A 15,540-nucleotide genomic window follows, 5' to 3' on the forward strand; every position below is an offset into this window, starting at 1 on the left:
CTCGGCACAGTCCCCCCCGTATCCTGCTTGTTCTTTGCCACCAGTTCGCTTACCCGCATAGCCCCATGGAATGCTAATGCAAAAGCGGCCCGGAATAACACTGTTTCTGACTGGGATGAACATGTCGCAGGGAGTACGGACAGTAACAGGGCCAACCTCTCCAGACCTAACGGGTGCCTTTCATCTACTCTGCGACCCTCAAGGCGTTGCCACCCACGCAGCACCTTCTGTACTACGAAAGACGCTGTAGGGTCCTGGATACCATGAGCCCGTGCCATGAAGGAAATGGCGGCCCGATGCCTCTGGGCCGTGGCTACCGATTTGCCTGCCTGATGTAATGACAGCAAAAACTTTACGACAAACTCTTCCTGGCCCCAAAGCTCCCCCCTAGCAGAACCCAAAAAGGACCAATAGGAACGGAACGCCCCTTCATATGCCTTCCTTGTCCTGGGTGCTAAACTCTCTCCCACGAGGTTTTGTAGTTCGGGGCACCGAGAGACCAGAGAGCTTCGGGAAATGGTGCCGCCACCGGGTCCGCTGTGGGCAGAAAACCCCAGAAGGCCTGCATACGGAAATGAGAAAGCGCATCAGCAGCCTGATTCAGCACCCCTGGCACATGTCTCGCCCTGAAGAGCACGTTTAATTGCATACATAGTAAAACAATTTCCTTGAGCAATCTCAGAATCCATTTGCATCGTGCTGCCTGACTATTGATACACTCAACCACGGTCATGTTATCAGACCAGAACACCACAGAGTGATCCCGAAAACCCTCAGGCCATGTTTTCAAGGCCACCAGAATAGGGAACAGTTCGAGAAAAGCAATGTTACTTGTAAGCCCACACTCGTGCCACCATGACGGCCACGTTTGAGCTGACCAGTGATTACCAAATATGGCGCCAAAGCCTATACTCCCCGCCGAATCTGTCCACAGCCCCAACTCCTCGGAGGACACCGCCGGCTTGTTCCAGACAACCCGACCATTGAAATCCGCCAGGAATGCCAACCAAATGCGCATGTCCTGGCGAATCTCTGCCGAGAGCCTCGTGCGGTGGTGCCCTTCTTTAAGACCGACCATGGCTTGTGCAATCGAGCGGGAAAAAGGGCGGGCCATTGGCATTACTCTAAGGGCAAAATTCAACTGACCCACAGTCTGCTGCAATTGATGCAAATTCACCTTAGTCTCGCTAATACATGTTTCAAACGAGGCCCTGAATTTCCTCACCTTTTCTTTGGGCAACCGGAAGCAACCCTCTTCGGAATCGAGCTCTATTCCAAGAAACTCGAGCGAAGTTGATGGCCCCACAGTCTTACCTGGCGCCAATGGCACACCAAACTGACTCATCAGACCACAAAATTCTTTTAAAGCCTGTGCACATTCTGGGTCCCCGGCTGCCCTCAGGAACAGAAAATCGTCAAGATAATGCATAACATGCTGAAACCCCGTCATTCTTGTGAATGCCCATTGCAGAAAACAACTGAATTCCTCGAAATAAGCACAAGATATGGAGCATCCCATTGGCATACATTTATCCATGTAATAGCGCCCCTGAAACATAAAACCAAGGAGACGCTGATCGTCTGGGTGTACCGGGAGCAACCGGAACGCTGACTCAATGTCTGATTTGGCCATCAGCGCTCCGGGCCCCAGGCGATTCAACATGGCGACGGCATCATCGAAAGATGCGTACTGCACCGAACATACCTCCGGGTCTATCGCATCGTTCACCGACAGACCTCTCGGAGCTGACAAGTTATGTATCAATCTAAACTCACCCGGGTCCTTCTTGGGGACCACTCCCAAGGCTGAACAAACAAAATTAGCAACTGGTGGCATGTCGAATGGTCCGGCAACCCGACCCCGGGTCACCTCCTTCCCAATCTTCGCTTGTACCACCGCCGTGTTCTGCAGGACCGACAGTTGGTTCCTACAATGTGCTTTACCCTGAAAATTCCCCACTGGGATGCGGAAACCATACGAAAAACCGTCTCGCAACACCCCAGCGGAAACATGATCCGGGTATTCATTGAGCCAAGGAATCATTGCCATGGTATCAACCGGGGTAGGTAAAGGCGCCCCTCGGACTATTTCAGACCTGTTTGGCGCTTCCCCTACTTCCGTTATCACCCGTTTTGGCTCTGCACATGGTCTCGGGATGCGAGGACTGTCCACACCCCCCACAGTCGTGCCTAAACTTGCATGACCCCTGGGGCCTTGTACACTTTCCCCTGTTAAAATTCCAGCAGATCCCTTTTTTACCTGTATTGCCATTCGACCTTGAGTGATGCTCGTTACTTGAACCCGCCCCAAAGGGCGCCCCAGATGAATGGCGGGAAAACTCGCCCCCGTTTCCCCCCAACAAAGGCGCCTTTGTCATGCCTGATTTCTCCATTTTTTGCCAGGAAATGGAGTCGTAACAATCCCACGTCAGAGATGTGTCAAACTCCTTGGCCTTACGAAAGATATTATCATAACAAAACCACTGATTGCCCTCATATGTCTGAGAAAACTCCATAATACGTGTCTGGTACACTGGTAACTCGGCCAACAGTTCCGGCCTCCGTTCCCCCATAATTGAAGTGAATATGCCAAATGCTCTGCCCCAATTACCTATCGTCTCATCGACTCTAAAAGCGGCCATCTTGGCGCGCCAAACACTCGGGTGCATAAACTCTTTTTGAGCTTTCACGTGCTCAATCTCGTAATGATCAGTTAGTAAAGAAAACATGTTTACATATTTCTCAGCCCATATCCTCTCCTTGATTTCCATCGGAATATGCTGAGCCACCTTCTCCCTTCTCGAGGGTACTGACCCCTCCCCCGCAATCGGCAGTAGCTGCTTACCTGAACCAGAATCTGTAACCGTAGTCGCTGCCGAACTCATGCCCGCTGCGGGTTGACCCACTGGAGCCTGCGGGGGAACAAAAGGACATGGAGCCTTTGCAGCCTCTCTTGATTGCCGCAACTGCCTCATTACTGCCCTGGCGTCATCTGCCGTAGCCCCCTCACTCTCTTTCCCCAACCACGCTGCCAGCTGTGCAGCCAACTTGGGAGGCATATCCTCCCCGTTCACAGGGGTGACTACAACGGGAATTGGTTGCCCCTCCTTCGGGACCGGGATCGGCTCCTTAGTCGGTGTATCAGGGTGCGCCGGCGGTGCCTCGGGAACCGGGGCCTCTTCCCCAGTTGCTCCCTTTTTGGCCCTTCTACCTCTCCCATTAGGGACTACTCCCGGCAATGCTGGTCCGACGACTCGCTTAGGGCCCCCTACACCGTTCATTGCCGCCATCTGCTTCTTCATCTCGGCCATGTCTTTTACGAGCATGCGGAGCATCTGATCGGTTCCGACCCGCTTTCCGGCCTTCTTGCCCAGCATTGTCCAACGATGATTCTCTGAAAGAGCAAAGACAAGAATTAAAACGCTCAAAATTGGCTCTTCGTTCCGTCTCGAGCTCACGTGCAGCGGGGAGGTGCAGCTTCAGAGCACAGGAACAAGAGGATGCTTCCTTGGCTTGTTGCTCCTTTTATCCTTCCTCTGGCGGGCGTAAACCCGCCTCCGCCCGCCTCCGGGGGCGTGGCTGGCGGCTTCAGTGTCTAGGACAACCCACTCTTGGGCGGGAAAAAGCGCGCCCGGCTACGCCGCTTTGGGCATACCAGCCGAGACTCGCCTCCCGCCCAAGATGGCTTCCCGGGGGGATCGGGGTACTCCACCATACGTTCGGGGGGACCGAGTGGTCGCCCCTTTCCAAATATCAAGGTACAAACACTCTCACATACACCCCTTGAGTACATAGTTTTATTGTTATCTATAAAAATTTCTATGACAAATGTGTACATCTCTCCGATCTTCTTCTTTATCAGCTTTCAATTAAGTACCCAAAGATATTTGTGCACCATGTGCCAGTTTAGATAATTTCTCACTTCGTAAAAAGATTATGATTTATGTTTCCATGTTTAATTTTCTTTTGTGATTAGGGGCTGAAGGCTGTAAATTGTATGCCTTACCTAATTTGGGAATTTCTTTTATCATCAAACATTCCCCTAGTGGTTTAGAGTTATTTTTTATTTAATGAAAACATATTTTTTGTGATTTATTGCCCACAAAATTCTATAGGCATCTATTTTTTCTTTGCTATTGCACACATTTAGGTTTTCTGATGAGTTTTGGTTTTTGCTGCTCAGTTGGGCTGGAATTGTTGTTAATAAACTCTGCTCCTCTTTCTGTTCATGTGAGTCTTGCCCTTGAGGACTCCCAAGTTGTACATACTTGTTATGAACTTGAGTAGTGGTACAGAACATGAGGAAAACCTACAGGCTGTGGTGAAGTGGAAGAAGGATTACTTGTGTTCTGTTCAAATACTATTTACCATCTAGAGATATCTAATAAATGTTTACATTAGGACTGGGCTTGTATACCTATCAAAGAGAAAAAAGTATAAATGCTTTTGAGGTATTTTTGCTGCTAATCAATGTCACTGGTGATGGTTTCATATTTGTTGTTCAGCCTTACAACCTGCCAAAATATTAATATTCAGTGAGCCGGTAATATTCGTTCTAGATGTTATGACCAGGAACAAGAGGAGGTGGTGTTCAACTTGGCCCTGTATGCAAGGTCACCCCATATTTTTTCCTTCATTTGCTGAACCTGTTTTTTGTTAGCTTTTAGGACTCTGTGCACTTTGCTCCTGCTAATCAGGGGTAAAGTGATTTTGCTCTCACATCAAAACAGGGTAAAATAGGCCTAAGCCTGATTGATTACATTTACTTTACATTTAGGACCCAAGTTTATTGGACTAAATGTATACAGGGCTTGGATATTATATGCTACTAGTGGGCTGTAGCAGTTTTTGTGCCTTCCCCCCACTAAAGAAGCGCTGCAAAACATATCTCAGGCCCCCTATTGAAATCTGTAGTGCCGTTTTAAACTGCTATTTACCCCCAGGGAAAACAAACCTTTTGCCAAGCCTAAACCTTCTTGCTTAATACTTATAAGTCACCCCTAAGTCCGACCCGAAAGGCTCATAGGGCAGTGTGCATTGTATTTAAAAAGTAGGCCATGTTTATTTCGATTTTACATGACTGGACAAAGAAAAAATCCTAGAGGCAGTTTTCAATGTTGTAAAGCTAGCTCTCCCATAGACTAACACTGGGTTAACTTACATTTTAGACCTGAGAAAGAAACACTGTCCCACTCAAATAAATTCTAATTTGAAATACTCTTTAATGGTAAAGCCGGATTTTAAGTTGTTTTCTGAAAAAGTCAATTTTAGACAGTGTGCATTTTTTTGCCAAGGTGCAGGATCCCATCACTGTGAATGCCTCCCCTGGGGTTTTTTTGTGTATTACTTCCAGATACGAGGGCAACAGGGCCTTCTGACCAGGTAATCCTAAAAAGTTTTGCTCAGCCTTCCTGAGCTTCAAAGCATCAAAAACATTTTTGGATAAGCAATGTTGATGTTGCCTCAACACGTTTTGTGCCCTTGCATGTCACGGGTACTTGGGCCTCCCACACAAGTGAGGCACAATTTTTATCATGAGACCTGGGGGCACGCTGGGTGGTAGGAAAAGTGTGTGAGTAGGTTTGGTAGGTTTCCCTAGATGGCCGCAGAGCACGGGCCCAAAAACCTAGGTTGACCCCCTTTGGAAAAGCAGGTGGTTTTGAGATAGGCATTTTTGATGTTGTCTCAATACGTTTGGGGCCCTTGCATCTCGCAGGTACTTGCGCCTTCCACACAAGTCAGGCACCATTTTTATCGGGAGACCTGGGGGAACGGTGGGTGGTAGGAGATTTGTGTGAGCCTGGTGATGTCACACTTTCCCACACAAAAAGTGTGAAAAAGCTGATTTTTGCAGCTAAAATTGAGGTTTTGCAAGGGATTCTGGGTAGGGGATCATTGGGGAATCCACACAAGCCATACCTCATTAGCTATCAAACATTTTTGGGTTTGCTACTTTCCTAAGATGGCAGACGAGCCTGGGGGAACAATCTCACATGCTGCCCCCAAAAACCAGGTAGTTTTGCTGTGGGTAATTTTGAAGTCTCCACAGTACGATTTGGGCCATTTCCTGTTGTAGCCACTATGCCTACCCACACAAGTGAGGTACCATTTATATCGGCAGACCTGGGGAAACACTAGGTGGGAGGAAATTTGTGGATCCACGCAGATTACAGAACTTTCCCCCACAGAAATGTGAGAAAAAAGTAAAATCTTTGGTGAAATTTGTGGTTTGCAGGGGATTCTGGGTAGGAGAATGATGGGGACCCATGCAAGCCTTACCTCGCTAGACTCACTAGGGTGTCTAGTTTCAAGAAATGTGCGGGTAAGGTAGGTTTCCCTAGATGGCCGCCGACCCCCGGACCAAAAATCCATGGGACCCCCCTTGCAGAACCAGGTTGGTTTGTGATAGGTAATTTTGATGTCGGCTCAATAGGTTTTGGACCCTTGCCTGTTGCGGGCACTAGACAAACCCACGCAAGTGAGGTACCATTTTTCTCTGAAGACTTTGGAAAACGCGGGGTAGGTGGAATTGTGTGGACCCACGCAGATTCCAGAACTTTCCACCACAGAAATGTGGGGAAAATGTGTTTTTTTGACAATTTTTTTAAGTTTTGCAAGGGTTTCTGAGTAACAGAACCTGGTGAGAGCCAGTCAAGTCACCCCATCCTGGATTCCCCTGGGTGTCTACGAAAATGTACAGGTTTGCTAGGTTTCCCTATGTGCCGCTAGGGCCCAAAATCCTCAGGTAGGCATATTGCTATAAACAACTCCATGCCCAGTCTGCTTTCTGCTGCCCGGGAAGGGATATCGGAGGGGGGGGTTGCCCCATTATGCCCCCAAGGGCGGCAGAAAGACTGTGGCTATTTTTTTTGGGGGGGGGCATTGGTATGCCCATTCTGGGCAGCCACCACTGCCATGCACAAAAAAAGCCAGCATAATCGTTGGTGACTAGTGGGTTCCCCCCCCCCCCAGACGGGGCACATTGAGGGCTAAGGCCCCATCTGCCCCCCCAGGGGGGCAGAAAGCCTACTAGAAGCAAGGGATTTTTTTGGGCAAATTTTAATTAGGGTGGGGGCTGCCCAAAACAGCATGCAAATGCCCCCACCCTAATTTAAATTTGCCCAAAAAAATCCCTTACGTCTATTGGGCTTTCCCCCCAGGAGGCAGATTGGGGGCTACTGCCCCAACTGCCCCCGAGGTGGGGGCAGAAAGGCTGTAATTGTTTGCTGGGGAGGGGGTGGGGGCATCGACATGCCTATTTTGGGCAGCCCCCACACTAATTAAAATTTGCCCCAAAAAAATCCTTGGCGACTAGTGATCTTTCAACCCCCCCCCCGGTGCAGATTGGGGGCTAATGCCCCCATCTGCATCTCAGGGAGTGCAGAAAGCCTACTAGGCACCAGTGATTTGTTTGGGCAAATTTTAAACACGTGTCCCCCCTGGCACCGGTATGCATATGTACCAGGCGTGCAGCACCCGCATGCCACTGCACCCTACTGCCCAGCGCCAGCATATGCCTGTACGGGGCAGTTTAGTATGAGATGGGACATTGTCCAGCAGCAGCAGCTGTATGCGCCTGAATCCACTAAGTAGGATCAGAATGGGTTTGTACCAACACGCGAAGCAGTGCTATCTTGGACATCTGAAGTATTCTGGGGTCCTGTGCCGAACGTATTTTTGCACCCATGAGTTTCCCGAGCGCCATCCCTGTGTAGCTCCTGTGACCAGGAGGCTGCTTTCTCCTCATCTGCTGCTCTGCTCGGTCTCTGACCCTTTATAAACAAGTTGCATGTGAACTCGCATAAAAGCCCCACCCGTTTGGCCCCGTCCACCACACACTAGCGGTATGAAACGTCTTCCCGCCTGCCCCCACTATAATGGCCAGCTCACTCAAGGGACCTCGGCGCCTTTTGGCGCACTGCCAAAGTTACATGCACATGTGGTCACATATTTGTGCAAATGGCAAAAAAATCAGTGAGTTCGCGAACTTCGCAAACGTGCAGATTTTTGGGCCATTTCGCGCGAATTCGCGGACACGCGAATTCGCAAATTTCGCCCATACTTAGTTCCAATGGGAACAGGAAAGGTTCTCCCTGAACCAAAACACAAGCAACCGAGGACTTGTTTTGCCCTAGTTAAGGCTCATCAGACAGGTATAGCTTGGTTCCCATGACATAGACAATGTCCAGATATGGTTTCTGTGACACATTGTAACTGGAACAAATCTTTACCTGTATTGGAAAGCTTCTTGGCAGTCCCTTATTGAGGAACTATGACCTCTTCTGCATTGTATTTAAGGCTAATCCTGCTTCTTTTGTTTATTGGAATTTCCCACACACCAGGATTCTCAACCTAGTCTTTCACCCCATACAGATTCTGTGTCTGTGACATCATCAGAACATTGCCGGGTAGCAGAAATGGAAACATAACAAGCAGATGGTTGTTGACAGTGTCATGATGGCTCCATTGCTGTTGCCTAGGACACTGGGGATGAGAGTTCTAGATCTCAGGCACAGTGGTCACTTTCCTTGGAAACTTGGAAAGAGGCGGTTGGAGCTGTTTTAGCTTGTGAGAACTGCAATTTCTTTCAACACTGACATTTATTAGTGTGCTTGAATACTACTACTACTGGTAAGTTCATTTGTGTATTAGATTGCTTGACTGAGGATCCTGTTAAGAGTACGTGGATGGTATACTCAGTCAAAATGGGACAGATACTTCTTCCACCATATAACATGTGCCTTATATACAATACACTTGGAATATGATGGCTGGGACTTCTGTTACATTTTGACTCTAAATCATTATGTTCATATTTAACTAAAATAGAATTTAGACACTGTTCAACTTCCGAAGGCCTATGTATTTTCAGAATCCATGCACACTTACACACACACATACTGGGGGCAAAAGATGAGACTTTATGTTAAAGTTCAGGCATGAGGGATTATGCAATAGGGGAATAGATGTGAGGGTATGGGGTTTGAAATTTGTGGTTTTAGGTTAAGGGTATAACAGTTAAGGTGATGAGGTGCAGGTTTAAGTTTTAAGGGTTTTGGGTATAATGTTAAGGAGTTAAAGAATTAGGAGTTAGAGTGATGACAGTTACAGACAATACAGTTTGATATTGTTTGATGTATGGTATAGGTATTGACAATTCTGGGTGTAGAGTTAGTGGGTTAAGGGAATAGAGTTTAAAAAATTGAAAAATAAGGTATAGGGCTTAAGTATTTAGGGGATCTTTTTAAGGTTATCGGGGAGAGGATTCAGGGTGTGGGTTACAGGATTAAAGAAACCCTGCTTTTATATTTCATTAATAATACAGATGGAAATGTTTTAGATGTGAAGTACGCTATTGAGTGTTTCGTGAATTTATTGCCCATCTGTAAGAAAAATATGCAGGTTCACTATTCACAAGTAACATTGCACTCAATTCATCTCAATGTGAAACACATCACTTTACCAGTAATTCAATTAGAAGTGTTGCAAAATAACAGGACCTATTTCGCAGTAAACAATGTGAATATCAAGGTACAAACACTCACACATACACCCCTTGAGTACATAGTTTTATTGTTATCTATAATAATTTCTATGACAAATGTGTACGTCTCTCCGATCTTCTTCTTTATCAACTTTCAATTAAGTACCCAAAGATATTTGTGCACCATGTGTCAGTTTAGATGATTTCTCACTTCGTAAAAAGATTATGATTTATGTTTCCATGTTTAATTTTCTTTTGTGATTAGGGGCTGAAGGCTGTAAATTGTATGCCTTACCTAATTTGGGAATTTCTTTTATCATCAAACATTCCCCTAGTGGTTTAGAGTTTTTTTTTTTATGAAAACACATTTTTTGTGATTTATTGCCCACTAAATTCTATAGGCATCTATTTTTTCTTTGCTATTGCACACATTTAGGTTTTCCGATGAATTTTGGTTTTTGCTGCTCAGTTGGGCTGGAATTGTTGTTAATAAACTCTGCTCCTCTTTCTGTTCATGTGAGTCTTGTCCTTGAGGACTCCCAAGTTGTACATACTTGTTATGAACTTGAGTAGTGGTACAGAACATGAGGAAAACCTACAGGCTGTGGTGAAGTGGAAGAAGGATTACTTGTGTTCTGTTCAAATACTATTTACCATCTAGAGATATCTAATAAATGTTTACATTAGGGCAGGGCTTGTATACCTATCAAAGAGAAAAAAGTATAAATGCTATTGAGGTATTTTTGCTGCTAATCAATGTCAATGATGATGGTTTCATATCTGTTGTTCAGCCTTACAACCTGCCAAAATATTAATATTCAGTGAGCCGGTAATATTCGTTCTAGATGTTATGACCAGGAACAGAAGGAGGTGGTGTTCAACTTGGCCCTGTATGCAAGGTCACCCCATATTTTTTTCTTCATTTGCTGAACCTGTTTTTTGTTAGCTTTTAGGACTCTGTGCACTTGGCTCCTGCTAATCAGGGGTAAAGTGATTTTGCTCTCACATCAAAACAGGGTAAAATAGGCCTAAGCTGATTGATTACATTTATTTTACATGTAGGACCCAAGTTTATTGGAATAAATGTACACAGGGCTTGGATATTATATGCTACTAGTGGGCTGTAGCAGTTTTTGTGCCTTCCCCCCACTAAAGAAGCGCTGCAAAACATATCTCAGGCCCCCTATTGAAATCTGTAGTGCCGTTTTAAACTGCTATTTACCCCCAGGGAAAACAAACCTTTTGCCAGGCCTAAACCTTCTTGCTTAATACTTATAAGTCACCCCTAAGTCCGACCCGAAAGGCTCATACGGCAGTGTGCATTGTATTTAAAAAGTAGGCCATGTTTATTTCGGTTTTACATGACTGGACAAATAAAAAATCCTAGAGACAGTTTTCAATGTTGTAAAGCTAGCTCTCCCATACACTAACACTGGGTTAACTTACATTTTAGACCTGAGAAAGAAACAATTTCCCACTCAAATAAATTGTAATTTTAAATACTCTTTAATGGTAAAGCCGGATTTTAAGTTGTTTTCTGAGAAAGTCTATTTTAGACAGTGTGCATTTTTCTGCCAAGGTGCAGGATCCCATCACTGTGAATGCCTCTCCTGTGGTTTTTGTGTATTACTTCCAGATACGAGGGCAACAGGGCCTTCTGACCAGGTAATCCTAGAAAGTTTTGCTCAGCCTTCCTGAGCTTCAAAGCATCAAAAACATTTTTGGATAGGCAATGTTGATGTTGCCTCAACACGTTTTGTGCCCTTGCCTGTCACGGGTACTTGGGCCTCCCACACAAGTGAGGCACAATTTTTATCATGAGACCTGGGTGAACGCTGGGTGGTAGGAAATGTGTGTGAGTAGGTTTGGTAGGTTTCCCTAGATGGCCGCAGAGCACGGGCCCAAAAACCTAGGTGACCCCCTTTGGAAAAGCAGGTGGTTTTGAGATAGGCATTTTTGATGTTGTCTCAATACGTTTGGGGCCCTTGCCTCTCGCAGGTTCTTGCGCCTTCCACACAAGTGAGGCACCATTTTTATCGGGAGACCTGGGGGAACGCTGAGTGGTAGGAGATTTGTGTGAGCCTGGTGATGTCACACTTTCCCTCACAAAAAGTGTGAAAAAGCTGATTTTTGCAGCTATAATTGAGGTTTTGCAAGGGATTCTGGGTAGAGGATCATTGGAGCATCCACACAAGCTATACCTCATTAGCTATCACACATTTTTGGGTTTGGTACTTTCCTAAGATGGCAGAGGAGCCTGGGGGAACAATCTCACATGCTCCCCCCAAAAACCAGGTAGTTTTGCTGTGGGTAATTTTTAAGTCGCCGCAGTACGATTTGGGCCATTTCCTGTTGTAGCCCCTATGCCTACCCACACAAGTGAGGTACCATTTATATCGGCAGACCGCGGGAAACACTAGGTGGGAGGAAATTTGTGGACCCACGCAGATTACAGAACTTTCCCACGGAGAAATGTGAGAAAAAAGTCACATTTTTGGTGAAATGTGTGGGTTGCAGGGGATTCTGGGTAGGAGAATGATGGGGACCCATGCAAGCCTTACCTCACTGGACTCACTAGGGTGTCTAGTTTCAAGAAATGTGCGGGTTAGGTAGGTTTCCCTAGATTGCCGCCAACCCCCGGACCAAAAATCCATGGGACCCCCCCTTGCAAAACCAGGTTGGTTTGTGATAGGTAATTTTGATGTTGGCTCAATAGGTTTTGGACCCTTGCCTGTTGCGGGCACTAGACCTACCCACGCAAATGAGGTACCATTTTTCTCTGAAGACTTTGGAAAACGCTGGGTAGGTGGAATTGTGTGGACCCACGCAGATTCCAGAACTTTCCACCACAGAAATGTGAGGAAAATGTGTTTTTTGACAATTTTTTTAAGTTTTGCAAGGGTTTCTGGGTAACAGAACCTGGTGAGAGCCAGTCAAGTCACCCCATCCTGGATTCCCCTGGGTGTCTACAAAAATGTACAGGTTTGCTAGGTTTCCCTATGTGCCGCTAGGGCCCAGAATCCTCAGGTAGGCATATTGCTATAAACAACTCCATGCCTAGTCTGCTTTCTGCAGGGGATATCGGAGGGGAAGGGGGGTTGCCCCATTATGCCCCCAAGGGCGGCAGAAAGACTGTGGCTATTTTTGGGGGGGGGGGGCATTGGTATGCCCATTCTGGGCAGCCACCACTCCCATGCACAAAAAAAGCCAGCATAATTGTTGGTGACTAGTGGGCTTTTTGCCCCCCCCCCCCCAGACGTGGCAAATTGGGGGCTAAGGCCCCATCTGCCCCCCCAGGGAGGCAGAAAGCCTACTAGATGCAAGGGATTTTTTTGGGCAAATTTTAATTAGGGTGGGGGCTGCCCAAAACAGCATGCAAATGCCCCCACCATAATTTAAATTTGCCCAAAAAAATCCCTGACGTCTAGTGGGCTTTCCCCCCGGAAGGCAGATTGGGGGCTACTGCCCCAAGTGCCCCCAAGGTGGGGGCAGGAAGGCTGTAATTTTTGCTGGGGAGGAGAGGGGGGCATCGACATGCCTATTTTGGGCAGCCCCCACCCTAATTAAAATTTGCCCCAAAAAAATCCTTGGCGACTAGTGATCTTTCAACCCCCCTCCTGGGTGCAAAATGGGGGCTAATGCCCCCATCTGCCCCTCAGGGAGTGCAGAAAGCCTACTTTGCACCAGTGATTTGTTTGGGCAAATTTTAAACACGTGTCCCCCCTGGCACCGGTATGCATATGTACCAGGTGTGCAGCACCCGCATGCCATGGCACCCTACTGCCCAGCGCCAGCATATGCCTGTACGGGGCAGTTTAGTATGAGATGGGACATTGTCCAGCAGCAGCAGCTGCATGCGCCGTGAATCCACTGAGCAGGATCAGAATGGGTTTGTACCAACACGCGCAGCAGAGCTATCTTGGACATCTGAAGGATTCTGGGGTCCTGTGCCAAACGTATTTTTGCACCCATGAGTTTCCCGAGCGCCATCCCTGTGTAGCTCCTGTGACCAGAAGGCTGCTTTCTCCTCATCTGCTGCTCTGCTCGGTCTCTGACCCTTTATAAACAAGATGCATGTGAACTCGCATAAAAGCCCCACCCGTTTGGCCCCGTCCACCACACACTAGCGGTATGAAACGTCTTCCCGCCTGCCCCCACTATAATGGCCAGCTCACTCAAGGGACCTCGGCGCCTTTTAGCGCACTGTCAAAGTTACAGGCACACATGGTCACATATTTGTGCAAATGGCAAAAAAATCAGTGAGTTCGGAACTTCGCGAACTTGCAGATTTTTTGGCCATTTCGCGCGAATTCGCGGACACGCGAATTCGCAAATTTCGCCCATACTTAGTTCCAATGGGAACAGGAAAGGTTCTCCCTGAACCAAAACACAAGCAACCGAGGACTTGTTTTGCCCTAGTTAAGGCTCATCAGACAGGTATAGCTTGGTTCCCATGACATAGAGAATGTCCAGATATGGTTTCTGTGACACTTTGTAACTGGAACAAATCTTTACCTGTATTGGAAAGCTTCTTGGCAGTCCCTTATTGAGGAACTATGACCTCTTCTGCATTGTATTTAAGGCTAATCCTGGTTCTTTTGTTTGTTGGAATTTCCCACACACCAGGATTCTCAACCTAGTCTTCCACCCCATACAGATTCTGTGTCTGTGACATCATCAGAACATTGCCAGGTAGCAGAAATGGAAACATAACAATGAGATGGTTGTTGACAGTGTCATGATGGCTCCATTGCTGTTGCCTAGGACACTGGGGATGAGAGTTCTAGATCTCAGGCACAGTGGTCACTTTCCTTGGAAACTTGGAAAGAGGCGGTTGGAGCTGTGTTAGCTTGTGAGAACTGCAATTTCTTTCAACACTGACATTTATTAGTGTACTTGAATACTACTACTACTGGTAAGTTCATTTGTATATTAGATTGCTTGACTGAGGATCCTATTAAGAGTACGTGGATGGTATACTCAGTCAAAATGGGACAGATACTTTTTCCACCATATTACATGTGCCTTATATACAATACACTTGGAATATGATGGCTGGGACTTCTGTTACATTTTGACTCTAAATCATTATGTTCATATTTAACTAAAATAGAATTTAGACACTGTTCAACTTCTGAAGGCTTATGTATTTTCAGAATCCATGCACACTTACACACACACATACTGGGGGCAAAAGATGAGACTTTATGTTAAAGTTCAGAGATGAGAGATTATGCAATAGGGGAATAGATGTGAGGGTATTGGGTTTGAAATTTGTGGTTTTAGGTTAAGGGTGTAACAGTTAAGGTGCTGAGGTGCAGGTTTAAGTTTTAAGGGCTTTGGGTATAATGTTAAGGAGTTAAAGGGTTAGGAGTTAGAGTGATGACAGTTGCAGACAATACAGTTTGATATTGTTTGATGTATGGTATAGGTATTGACAATTCTGGGTGTAGAGTTAGTGGGTTAAGGGAATAGAGTTTAAAAAATTTAAAAATAAGGTATAGGGACAGAAGTATGGCTTAAGCATTTAGGGGATCTTTTTAAGGTTATCGGGGAGAGGATTCAGGGTGTGGGTTACAGGATTAAAGAAACCCTGCTTTTATATTTCTTTAATAATACAGATGGAAATGTTTTAGACATGAAGTACGCTATTGAGTGTTTCGTGAATTTATTGCCCATCTGTAAGAAAAATATGCAGGTTCACTATTCACAAGTAACATTGCACTCAATTCATCTCAATGTGAAACACATCACTTTACCAGTAATTCAATTAGAAGTGTTGCAAAATAACAGGACCTATTTCGCAGTAAACAATGTGAATATCAAGGTACAAACACTCACACATACACCCCTTGAGTACATAGTTTTATTGTTATCTATAATAATTTCTATGACAAATGTGTACGTCTCTCCGATCTTCTTCTTTATCAACTTTCAATTAAGTACCCAAGATATTTGTGCACCATGTGTCAGTTTAGATGATTTCTCACTTCGTAAAAAGATTATGATTTATGTTTCCATGTTTAATTTTCTTTTGTGATTAGGGGCTGAAGGCT

The sequence above is a fragment of the Lissotriton vulgaris genome, chromosome 9 (genome assembly GCF_964263255.1).
Source record: "Lissotriton vulgaris chromosome 9, aLisVul1.2, whole genome shotgun sequence".
Classification (NCBI taxonomy): domain Eukaryota; kingdom Metazoa; phylum Chordata; class Amphibia; order Caudata; family Salamandridae; genus Lissotriton; species Lissotriton vulgaris.